Here is a 13,210-nt window from a genome sequence, read left to right as displayed (position 1 = left end):
TGGTGAATCAACAGACACACAGATAAATAAATCAGAGGGAAGACTCCAGAACTAGCTTCTTCAAATATAGCCAATTCGTTCTGGACAAAGTTGCAAAAGCGACTGAATGAAGAAAGTATTGTCTTATCAGAATATGTGTGTGAAGAATGGGATGTCCATCTGAAAGAGAGCCTCATACCTTATCCTAAAACCCACTAAAAATGAATCTTAGATATAAACCAGGAGCATGAAACTGTAAGACATTTAAAAGAAAATAACACACAATCTTCAGCCTCAAGTTTGGCAACAATGTTTTAGCTATGACTCCAAAAAAAAAACAACAACAAAAAAACCCCGCCTTCCTCTGTGAAAGATAATGTCAGGAGTTTGAGAAGACAAATCGCAGGCTGGGAGAATGTATTTTAAAATTACATAGCCAACAAAGGTCTTGTATCCAGAACATATAAAGAACTGTCAAAAGTCAACAGAAAGGAAATAGTGGAAAAAATATCTGAAGAGATACTTCAATGAAAAGAATACACAGGGGCAACTGAGCACGTGAACGATCGTATGTTCAACTTCCCGGGCTCTCAGGCAAGTGCAAATTAAAACTAAGGTGAAATACCAGTCTTCGTATCTTAAAATTGCCAAAACACAACAAAACTAAGCAAAATGAACAAAGAAACAAACAAGAAAACATCAGACAATACCAAATGATGCTAAGGATGGGCAGCGAGTGGACTGGCCACAGGTTACTGGTGGGAATGCAGGGTGGCACAGGCACTGTGGACAGAGATGTATTGCTTCTCATGAAGTTAAACTTATGCTTAGCCACGTGACCAACAACTTCACCCTAAAGTATTTGCCCTAGGGAAGTTTAACGTGAGTTCACACAAAACCTGTTCAGGAATGTTATAGCAATAGCTGTGTTCATAATCAACAAAACAGAGCAACAACCCTAACAGTCCTTCAGCAAAGTGCATCATTTTCATTTTGGAAAGGAAAGTGAAGTCGCTCAGTCGTGTCCGACTCTTTGCGACCCCATGGACTGTAGCCTACCAGGCTCCTCTGTCCATGGGATTTTCCAGGCAATAGTACTGGAGTGGCTTGCCATTTCCTTCTGCAGGGGATCTTCCCGACCCAGGGATCGAACCCAGGTCTGCCGCATTGTAGACAGACGCTTTACCGTCTGAGCCACCAGGGAAGTCTTCATTTTCATATTGTTGAATACTATTCAGCCCTAGAAAGGAAAGAACTATTGATACAGTCAACAATGTGGATGAAACTCAGTAATATTACGCTGAGTGATAGAAGCCAGCCTCAAGTTACTTTTAAATGGCTTGATACGTAGGATGGTCTTGAAAAGACAAATGTGTATTGTCACAGACGGCAAATTGGTGGTGCCTTGGTTAAGGGTGGGAGTAGAGCATGGCTGCAAAAGGATAGCACTGGGGACGTCTTGGGGGTTGCAGAAATGTTCTGTATACCGATTGTGATGGTGGTTACAAGAAGCTTCAGAAGTGCTGAAATTCCTAAAATTGGATGTCCAGAAGATGGTGATGCCACCAAACATTAATTTAAAAATAAAGTTAAAGAAATAATGATAAAACAGTCCTTCAACGAACAAACAGACAAAAAGCTTTCCTAATTCTCCAGCAGTGCCCTGCACCATAGAAAATACCGAATGCATTTATTTAGGATAAATGAAAACCACGTCAAATAGGAGCACAGATCAACACAAAGGAGCAAACGTCTATACCAATGCTAAATGTGTGGGGGACTGGGAGGGGAATGGTTTCTCAAAGATTAAGGTAACTGAATGTTTCCAAGAGCAATAACAATGCATTATCTGGGGTATAATATATGTTTTAAGAATTGTATGGAAACAAAAGCAAATGGACAGGATCATAAAAATAAAGGTGTTGGTGTGGGTAAAGAATCTTATTCTTTGAAAGTGAAAAGTCTAAATTTATACTAAAATTATGTAGTATATTCTCTACAGGAACCACTTACATATAAAACAAAAGGAATAAGTAATAAATATGTACATTAAAATGGAATACTGAGAACTACATCAGCAGTACAGAAGATGGCAAGGGAATTGGGTGAAAGGAAAAACTTAAGGAAATATGGAAAGAAAGAAGGGTAGAAGAAAGAGAGAGAAAGAAAAGGAGGAATGAAGGAAAGAAAGAAAAGAGGGAAAGAAATTGACTTGAAATAAGATGACAGATTTAAAGCCAATACTATTTCTACTTAAACTATATGTAAATATCCTGAACTTTCCAAGTAAAAGGTTGAGATTTCTAGACAGAATAGGTGCACGATTCCACAATTTGTTGTTAAATAGAAACTCATTTTAGTTTAGAGACAGAGGCAGGTTAAATGGAAAAGGGTTGGAAAAAATAGGCCATATGTGACGGTAAATTGTAAGACAAAATGAGAAGGTATGATAAAGGATAAGGTCGATTGTAGGATCAGGAGTATTAATCAGTGATAAATAAGCATATTTAATAACGAGGGGGAAAGGGCTAATTACACAGGAAAACACAACAGTCCTCAATGCACTGGACAATTGAACTTTAAATTACATAAAGGGAAAACAGACTGAACTTGAAAGAGATCTAGATAGACAAATGCATTTAACATTTGGAACATTCAAACATTGTTTCTGAGATTTTGATATAGTAAGTAGGCAGAAGGCCAGTAGTTATAAAGAGAACTTTAACAACATTCTCAACTACTTAGACCTAATTATAGTACATTCCTCTCAATAGCAGCAGAAAACACATCCTCTTCAAAGGCACGTGGGATGTGCACCAAGAAAGAGCCTCTCATCGGATTAGAAAACAATACTCCATCAATTAAGAAGGATTAAAGTCAAGTAGAGGATGTCCTCTGGGCACAGTGGAATCAATCGAGAAATTCATAGCAAGAAGTTTTCTAGAGAATCCCCAGACTTTGTAATTTAACAAAGATTTCAAAATAACACACGATCAAAGAGACACTAGGGAAATCTGAAAGTATTATCAACTAAAGGGAAATGTAAACACAACGTATCAACTTTGGTGTGATTAAGTTAAAGCCTTGGTTAGAGAGAAATTTGCTCTTTGCGTGATTGTATTTAGAAAGAGGAAAGGGCTAACATCAAGGAACTACAAAACTGAGATGCCTCCCAAAGAAGTCAAAATTAATCTGAGAGGAAGTACAAGGAAACAATAAAGATAGCAATGAAATGGAAAACAAAGAAGTCATAGAGAAAATACAATGGAGCCAACAGCTGATCCATTCAAAACATTTATACAATGTGTAAACTGGATGTAGACTAATCAAGAAAAGAGAGTCACTAAGACACAAGTGGCCAGTGTAAGGAGCCACAGAATGGACATGACTTCAGAGTGCAAAAACGCTAAAATGACAGTAAGGGACTAATTAGAAAAACTTTAATAGAAAGACAACATAGGAAAAAAAACACAACCAATTGTTAGAAAGACACCGTTTTTCAAAGCACACTCAAGAAGACAGAGAATACCTGAGTATCCTTATATCTCTTAAAGAAATGGAAGTTTTGGCTAAAATCTTCCCACAAAGCAAACTCCAGCCACAGTTGGCCTCGCTGGTCTGGTCTATGGACCATTTCAGGAAGAAATAGCACCAGTTTATACAATCCTGTCAGAAAAATGAAGAGAATGTGACACTTGGCAATTCTCTCTCTGAAGCTATGATCCTTATACCAAAGTATCCCTATACCAAAGCCAGACCAAGACATTACAAGAAAATATAACTGCAAACCAATATTCCTCAAGAAGATAGACACAAACATTTGTAACAAAAGGCTAGTAAATAAAAAACAACAGACATAAAAGGAATTGTTCTGACCAAATGGGGTAATTCTCAGAGTGAAAGTCCTCTTGAATATTTGGAAATCAATATATGAAATCAATCATATTAATCTCTCCAAAAGAGAGCCATGCCATCATCTCAAATGATGCACATCCTAGGCAGAACAATGGCACCCAAGTGCAGTAATCTCTGTAGCCTGTGAATATGTTACTTTACATGGCAGAAAATACTCTGCAGATGTCATTAAGTTGAGGATCTTGAGATGTGGAGATTATCCTGGATGATCTGGGTGGACCAATGTAATCACAAAGGTCCTATTTATAAGGGGTGGCAGGAAAATGAGACTGAAGAGTAGGAGATGTGATGTCAGAAGCAGAGGTCAGAGAGGAGGCAAGCTGGAAGATGCTAGGCTGCTGCCTTTGAACATGGAGAAAGGGGCAGGATCCAAGGAGTAGAGGTGGCCTCTAACATAGGAAAGGCATGGGACAGATTCTTCCCTAGTAGCCTCAGAGGAACATAAGACTGTGGACACGTTGACTTTGGCCCTGTTAAAACCCATTTCACACTTCTGACCTCCAGAATGGTAAGATAACAAAATTGTGTTGTGCTAAGCCAAGCATGTGGTAATTTGTTGTAGCTGCAGGAGAATGCTAATATAATTCAGAAAAAGCACTTAACGGAATGTAACATTCTACTCGGGCTCAGATGGTAAAGAATTGACCTGCAATGCCAGAGAGCTGGGTTCAATCCCTGGGTGGGGAAGATACCCTGGAGAATCGCCTGGCAACCCAGTCCAGTATTCTTGCCTAGAGAATTCCATGGACAGAGGAGCCTGGTGGGCTACAATCTCAACACACACACATACACATTGTACATACATAAAATGGTGGTGTTAACTGACCTTATGGTGGTAATCACTTCACAGTACATACATGTATGAAATCATCATGTTGTATCCCTTAAGCTTACACAGTGTTATATGTCAACAATGTATCAGTAAACCTGTAAATAATAAACATAAACATCCATTGATGATAAAAATACTCAGGAAATTAAGAATAAGAGGGAACTGTCTTAGTCTAACAGGAATACCTTTTTTTAATTTTCATTTTTTTTAAATTATTAAAATATGATAACACATTTACCAGAGACTTGGAAAACACAGAACAAGGTTACATAAAGTTCCACAATATATTGCAATTACTTTTTTAGCCTAAATATATTAGGATTTTCAGTTGGTGTTTCAATATCAAACTCTCAAAAATCAATATTTTGGCCACCTGATGTGAAGCTCCAATACTTTGGCCAACTGATGAGAAGAACTGACTCTTTGGAAAAGACCCTGATTCTGTGAAAGATTGAAGGCAGGAGATGAGAGGGACGAGAGAAGATGAGATGGTTGGATGGCATTACTGAGTCAATGGTCATGAGTTTGAGCAAGCTCTGGGAGTTGGTGATGGACAGGGAGGCCTGGCGTGCTGCAGTCCATGAGGTCACAAAGAGTCGGACCCAACTGAGCAACTGAACTGAAAAATTAATAGAATGAATATATAGAGAAGTAGAATATTGTCAACCTGAAAAGCACTGTGAACTGATTCAATATAATTAAGATTTATACAATGTTCACACAACAGTAGGATACAAATTCTACTCAAGTTCACCTAGACTGTAAAGTAGGAGACACTGGAACATATCCAGGGACAGAAAACAAGGTGCAAAAATTTCATGGTCTAAAGATTTTGAAATCATACAGAGTCTGTTCTCTTTTTATTCACATACTGTGGATTATGTTAGAAATAAATATGAAAAGATATTTGAAAATAACCTAAATATTTTCAAGTGCAATGTGACATTTACCAAGAGAAATTTTCAACTTAGCCATTGAAAGCCTCAATGAAGTTAGACCGAAAAAACAGAGGGTGATTGCTGAGAAGACAGAATATCTTTTAAAGGCCTGCAAAATTACCTCACTTAGTGATGAAATGTTGAAAACGTCCCCTCTGAGATCATGAAAAAGACCAGGCTATCCATTATCATACAGACATTGCCACAGAAGCAATAGAAGTGATCTCACAAGTACAGCCTTTAAGGAATCAGAGGACATAGACATGAATGTTCACTACAGTAACATTTTCAATACTTCAGGACTGCAAACTACTGAAATGTCTATTGTAAATAGAAGGTATTGGGCTTCCCTGGTGGCTCAGTGGTAGAGTCCGACTGCCAATGCAGGGGACTCAGGTTGGATCCTGATCTGGGAAGATCCCACATGCTGCAGAGCAACTAAGCCCATGTGCCACAACTATTGAGCCTGTGTTCCAGAGCCCAGAAGCTGTAGCCACTGAGTCCAGGTGCCACAGCTACTGAAGCCTGTGTGCCCTAGATCCCATGCTCCATGACAAGAGAAGCCACCACAATGAGAAGCCATGCACTGCAGCTAGAGAGTAGCCCCGACTTGCCACAACTAGATAAAAGCCCACACAGCAATGAAGACTCAATCCATCCAGAAATAACTCAATAAAATTTATAACAAAAAAGAAATAGAAGGCATTACCAAGTTGTGGTATGGTCATACATATTTATACTATTCAGTAATGGAAATCAATGAATCACAACTATGCATGCATGCTAAGGCTCTTCAGTTATGTTCGACTCTTTGCAACCCTATGGACGATAGTCCCCCAGGCTCCTCTGTCCACAGAATTCTCCTGGCAAGAATACTGGAGTGGGTTGCCATTCCCTTCTCCAGGGGATCTTCCTGACCCAGGGATTAAACCCATGTCTCTTATGTCTCCTGCATTGGCAGGCAGATTCTTTACCACTAGTGCCACCTGGTAAACTAACACCATGAAAAAGCAAATAGCAATATATAAAAATATATTAAAAGCAGAGACATTACTTTGCTGACAAAGGTCCATCTAGTCAAATCTATGGTTTTCCAGTAGTCATGTATGGATGTGAGAGTTGGACCATAAGGAAAGCTGAATGCTGAAGAATCGATGCTTTTGAACTGTAGACTCTTGAGAGTCCTAGAGGAAATCAATACTGATATTCATTGGAAGGACTGATGCTGAAGCTGAAGCTCCAATACTTTGGCCACCTGAGGAAAAGAACTGACTCATAAGAAAAGATCCTGCTGCTGGGAAAGATTGAAGGCAGGAGGAGAAGGGGACAACAGAGGATGAGATGGTTGGATGGCATCACTGACTCGATGGACATGAGTTTGAGCAAGCTCTGGGAGTTGGTGATGGACAGGGAAGCTTAGTGTGCTGCAATCCATGGGGTCACAAAAAGTGACTGAACTGAACTGAACTGAATGTATAAAAATATAATGTTGTCAAAATCAGGTAGATTATAAGAATATATATTTAGCGAGTGTTGGAGGGATAAATTAGCAGTTCAGGATTTCCAGATACAAATGTCTCCATATAAAATAAATAAGCAACAAGGTCATAATGTATAGCACAGGGAACTCTTTTCAGTGTCCTTTAATAAGCCATAATGGAAAAGAATATGAAAGGTATATATATACCTATATATATACACACACACACACACACACACATATATATACATGTAGATTGAATTATTTGCTGTACAGTAGAAACTAACCCAACATTATAAATCAGCTGTATTTCAACAAAATTTTTTAAAAGAATAAATATTTATTATGGGTGTGTTCATGCATGCATAGTCGCTTCAGTCATGTCTGACTCTTTGAAATCCTTGACTGTAGCCCAGTAGGCACCTTTGTTCATGGGATTCTCCAGGCAAGAATACTGACGTGGGTTACCATGCCCTCTTCCAGGGGATCTTCATGACCCAGGGGTCCAACATGCTTCTCTTGTGGCTCTTGCACTGCAAACAGATACTGTACCCCTGAGCCACCAGGAAAGCCCATTTATGGGTTCAATATTTCACAAACAGTCAAAATTAAGGTGCTAAAACCCAAATACTGGTTAGATTTGCTGAGGTGGAAGATGGTAGTGAGAAAGTAGAGGCTTCAATTTGCCGGCAATGCCAAACCTCCTGACCTGGGTGCAGTTTCCCAGTCATTTGTGATGTAAGAATTTACAGATCAGAACATTTATGTTTTGTGCAATTCCATTTTTTTTGTTGTATTCCATGGAAAAGTTAATAAAGATATTCATATAAATAGACTTCCAGGAGGATAAAAAGAATAGATTCTTTGGTGATTTTTTGACCACTATCACCATAAAATGCCATTTAAAGTATACATTGGTAACAGATATGATTGTAAACAAAGATGTGCCTCCAAAATAACCTATGTCTTGAAGAAAGAAGCATTGAAATTAGAAATTATTTTGAGCTAATATGGAAAACTTGGAGACCATTGCCCACTCTAATTATGAAATCTCTACTCTTGGGATGGTTTGATTATCCAGGAAGAACCTCCTGCATCCATGGGGAAAAGGCAAGGTGCCAGCGCTCTGTCTCACAAATTGGGCATGAGATTGATGATAGAAATTTTATGTACAGTACATTTTCCACTTAAATCCCTGTGTTGGGTTTGGATGCCTGCTTTCACCTGATCCTGAGGTCCCATGTCCATAAATCTGCTGATTCACTCCCTCCAGATTGTTAAGTCTCTTCTCTAACTCCCTAGTGTTTGGAGAAATTAATTTTTTGAGAGGGGCTCTGGTGTCTAAATGTTTCTTAACTAACCTAAGAACAATCATGCAATTTACAACTTCCCCCACTACCCCTAATTTGTAGGGGTACTGGCCATTGCCAATCTTGCAGACAGTTGGAAGGTCTGGTGGGGGGATTAAAGACTATTGCTTGGGGCTTTCCTCACTACTGGGCTCTAAATCCACCAAGTCACATAGCACTCAACTATCTGCTTTCCACCTTCTAATACTTTATAATTATTATCATCTCCTTGTCCATCCTTTTTGTCCTTGTGAGGTTAGGACTCTAAGAAAAAAGATCTGGCCAGGCCAGAGGGACAAGGAAAAGATGAAAGAAGAAAGAATGAGCAAGAGAATGGAGGAAGGGCATGAACAAAGGTGCCTCTGGGGAACTTGGAAGCAGGAACAAGGATGCAGTGACAAGATGAAACAGCTCCTTACCTGTTTTGATCTGTTTGTTAGTGAGATTCAAAGAAGTAGGCATCCCATTAGATTTATTGCTCCTACCTTCAAAAGGGTGCTGGACACCTTATGTGAGGGTCCCACCATGCTGCAAAGGAGGGTAGTGACCCCAACATGAAACAGAAGACAGTAAAACCTATAGAGGCAATAAGGTGATGCTCAGTGGCAAATGTCGATGGCATTTCCTTCACAGAGCTCCCCAGGGAAATTAGGTCCCTTATTGTTCACATTTATAGCTTCTTGTTCTTTAATTCTGGAGAAGGCAGTGGCACCCCACTCCAGTACTCTGGAAAATCCCATGGACAGAGGAGCCTGGTAGGCTGCAGACCATGGGGTCGCTAAGAGTCGGACACGACTGGGGCGACTTAGCCGCAGCAGTTCTTTAATTCCATATCACTTATCCTAATTTGCAGTGCAACAATGAAGTCGGTCCAATGAGTTTGGAAGCTCAAAATACATGGCCCATATTAGGCCAATCATTACTGAGTGAATGAATTATTAGTCACTTCATACATAGGGGCAGGGGAGAGGGGATGAGAGGAAGAGCAAAATATAGAGAGAAGGAGGAAGGACAACGAGCAAGACACAATGAAATACCAGAATGAAAAACTAAGAGGTGAGGGATGGGGAAGACAGAGTGGGGAGAAACTGAAAGACAATCAAGTAGGAGAGAGAGAGACAGGAGAGGAGAGATGAGAGGGAGATGACATATGTTGAAGGGGTCGTAGCCCAGATAAGCCCACAAGAATCCCTGGACCAGCCAGCATGATGTGGGGAGTGATATCTGAATTCATGTACATGTGCATGTATGTGCATGCACCTTTGCGTTTTCTGTGTCATAATTGCAGGGCTCCTCATACCTGTAGAAATTGGAATTGCTTTGCTCATATTGGAAAAATTTGCTCAAATCTCTACTCCCAAGAGCCTTTATATCAAGACCACCTTTGCTTTCCACCCACACTGTAATGCATCACTCAGCTTCAGTTTCCATGGTAACCAAGGTATTGTTTCCTGCCATGTCTAGGAACTAAGCATGAAACAAAGAGAAAAGCAGAGAAATGTGCGCACTCTCTCTTCCTCTGAGGTACACAAGCTACTATTTAGGGATTAAAAAAGCACATGGTATTTAATTCTACCTTGCCCTGCCCCTACTTCCTGGGGAGGAAGATAGAAGTTTTAGAGCAGCGCAATATAAATCTAGGATTTCTACCTGTCCATAATGTGCTTACATAGTTGGCAGACATAGGTTTCCTTGGCCTTTAGCCACCTTCTTGCCAACAATTTTTTGTTACCTCCAAACCACACCCACAGATTCCAGGACTCCTGCTACCCAACTCACTCTCCCTGTTCTCACCTTGTAACCTCTATTTCATGATATAGGTTTCCAGTAGGCCCAATTTTCTAGCAGAGAACTTGCTTCTAGCCAGAATTCAGATATACTACTCCCAGAAAAGTTCTATGATCCCCAGTAGGGAAGTCACTCAGGACAGATGACTCCCTCCTCTTCTCTTTATTCTGGGAGACTGCTATCCAGACCACGAAACTAGTTGATTGAGCTCCCACTTCCTGCCTCAGCCCTGTTCCACCAGGGCTTTGCGGAGACTCAGAGGACAGGGGTCTCTGCTAGCCTCCTGAATTTGAAAAGCAGCAGAACTAAGCAAGCCTCTCTTCCCTACCCACTTATCCCAAAGTAGCCTATTATCTGCTTTGCATTTTCCCCTCATTTCAGAGACTGGACAACCAGGCTCCCATGCAGGATGTGAGATGTTTCAGGGCACCAGTTTGGGAAGAAAGAGAGCACAAAATCTGAGATATGTCCCCATCTACCACTCCCTTATCTCACAGTTTGTAGGATGTGTCTAGAAGTCCATTTGTACAGCCCTACTATCATTTCCAGGGTCCCAGCTGCCCACCACTTCCTGTGTTCTACAACAACTCAGTCTAATGTCTTCCACTGGAGAAGAGAATGGCTAACCACTTCAGCATTCTTGCCTTGAGAACCCCATAAGCAGATTTAAAAGACAAAAAGATAAGACACTGCAAATGAATTACCCAGGTTGGTAGGTGCTTGATATGCTACTGGAGAAGAGCAGAGAAACTGCTCCAGAAGGAATGAAGAAGTTGAGCCAAACCGAAAACAATGCCCAGGTGTGGATGTGTCTGGTGATAAAGTAAAGTCTGATGCTGTAAAGAACAATATTGCATATGAACCTGGAGTGTTAGATCCATGGGTCAAGGTAATTTGGAAGTGGTCAATCAGGAGATAGGAAGAGTGAACATAGATATTTTAGGAATCAGTGAACTAAAATGGATGGGAATGGTGAATTTAATTCATATAACCATTATATCTACTACTTTGTGCAAGCATCCCTTAGAAGAAATGGAATAGCCATCATAGTCAAAAAGAGTCTGAAACGCAGTACTTGGGTGCAATCTCAAAAAAAAAAAAACCAGAATTATCTCTGTTCGTTTCCAAGGTAAACTATTCAATATCACAGTAATCCACGTCTATGCCACTAATGCTGAAGAAGCTGAAGTTGAATGGTTCTATGAAGACCTACAAGACCTTCTAGAACTAATACCAAAAAAAGATGTCCTTTTCATCATGGGAGATTGGAACGCAAAAGTAGGAAGTCAGGAGATACCTGGAGTAACAAACAAATTTGGCCTTGGAATGCAAAATAGAGCAAAAGCTAACAGAGTTTTGCCAAGAGAATGCACTGGTCATAGCAAACACCCTCTTCTAACAACCCAAGAGATGACTCTATACATGGACATCACCAGATGGCCAACACCAAAATCAGATTGATTATATTATTTGTAGCCAAAGATGTTGAAGCTCTATACAGTCACCAAAAACAAGACAGAGAGCTGACTGTGACTCAGATCATGAACTCTTGATTGCAAAAATTCAGACTTTAATTGAAGAAAGTAGGGAAAACCACCAGACCATTCAGGTATGACCTAAATCAAATCCCTTACGATTATTGTGGAAGTGACAAATAGATTCAGGTGATTAGATCTGATAGACAGAGTGCCTGAAGAACTATGGGTGGAGGTTCATAACATTGTACAGGCTGCTGCTACTGCTGCTGCTAAGTCGCTTGAGTCGTGTCCGACTCTGTGAGACCCCATAGATGGCAGCCCACCAGGCTCCCCGTCCCTGGGATTCTCCAGGCAAGAACACTGGAGTGGGTTGCCATTTCCTTCTCCAATGCATGAAAGTGAAAAGTGAAAGTGAAGTTGCTCAGTCGTGTCCGACTCTTAGCGACCCCATGGACTGCAGCCTACCAGGCTCCTCCGTCCATGGGATTTTCCAGTCAAGAGTACTGGAGTGGGGTGCCATTGCCTTCTCTGACGTTGTACAGGAGGTGTTGTTAAAAATCATCCTGAAGAAAAAGAAATGCAAAAAAGCAAAATGGTTGTCTGAGGAGTTCTCAGCTTTACCAATAGCTGAGAAAAGAAGAGAAATGAAAAAGCAAAGGAGAAAAGAAAAGATAAATCCATCTTAATGCAGAATTGCAAAGAATAGCAAGGAGAGATAAGAAGGCCTTCCTAACTGAACAATGCAAAGAAATAGAGAAAAACAATAGAATAGGGAAGACTAGAGATCTCTTCTAGAAAATTAGAGATACCAGGGGAACATTTCTTCCAAAGATGGACCAATAAAGGACAGAAACAGTTTGGACCTAACAGAAGCAGTTAGATATTAAGAAGAGGGTGGAAAGAAGAACTATACAAAAAAGATCTAAATGACGCAGACCACCACGATGGAGTGATCATTCACCTAGAGCCAGACATCCTTGAGTGCAAAGTTGAGTGGGCCTTAGGAAGCATCAGTGGAAACAAAGCTAGTGGAGGTGATGAAATTCATATGAGCTGTTTCAAATCCTAAAAGATGATGCTGTTAAAACCTTGCACTCAATATGCCAGCAAATTTGGAAAACTCAGCAGTGGCCACAGGACTGGAAAAGATCAACTTTCATTCTAACCCCAAAGAAAGGCAATATCAAAGAATGTTCAAACTACTGCGCAATTGCCCTCATTTCACATGGTAGCAAGGTAGTGCTCCAAATCCTTCAAGCTAGGCTTCAATGTTATGTGAACTGAGGATTTCCAGATGTACAGCTGGATATAGAAAAGGCAGAGGAACCAGAGATCCAGAGATCAAATTGCCATCATCCGTTGAATCATAGAAAAAGCAAGAGAATTCCAGAAAAACATCTACTTCTGCTTCACTGACTATGCTAAATCCTTGGACTGTGTGGATCGCAACA

Source organism: Bubalus kerabau, chromosome X (genome assembly GCF_029407905.1).
Source record: "Bubalus kerabau isolate K-KA32 ecotype Philippines breed swamp buffalo chromosome X, PCC_UOA_SB_1v2, whole genome shotgun sequence".
Taxonomy (NCBI): Eukaryota; Metazoa; Chordata; class Mammalia; order Artiodactyla; family Bovidae; genus Bubalus; species Bubalus kerabau.
Note: the sequence above shows the minus strand (reverse complement) of the source record.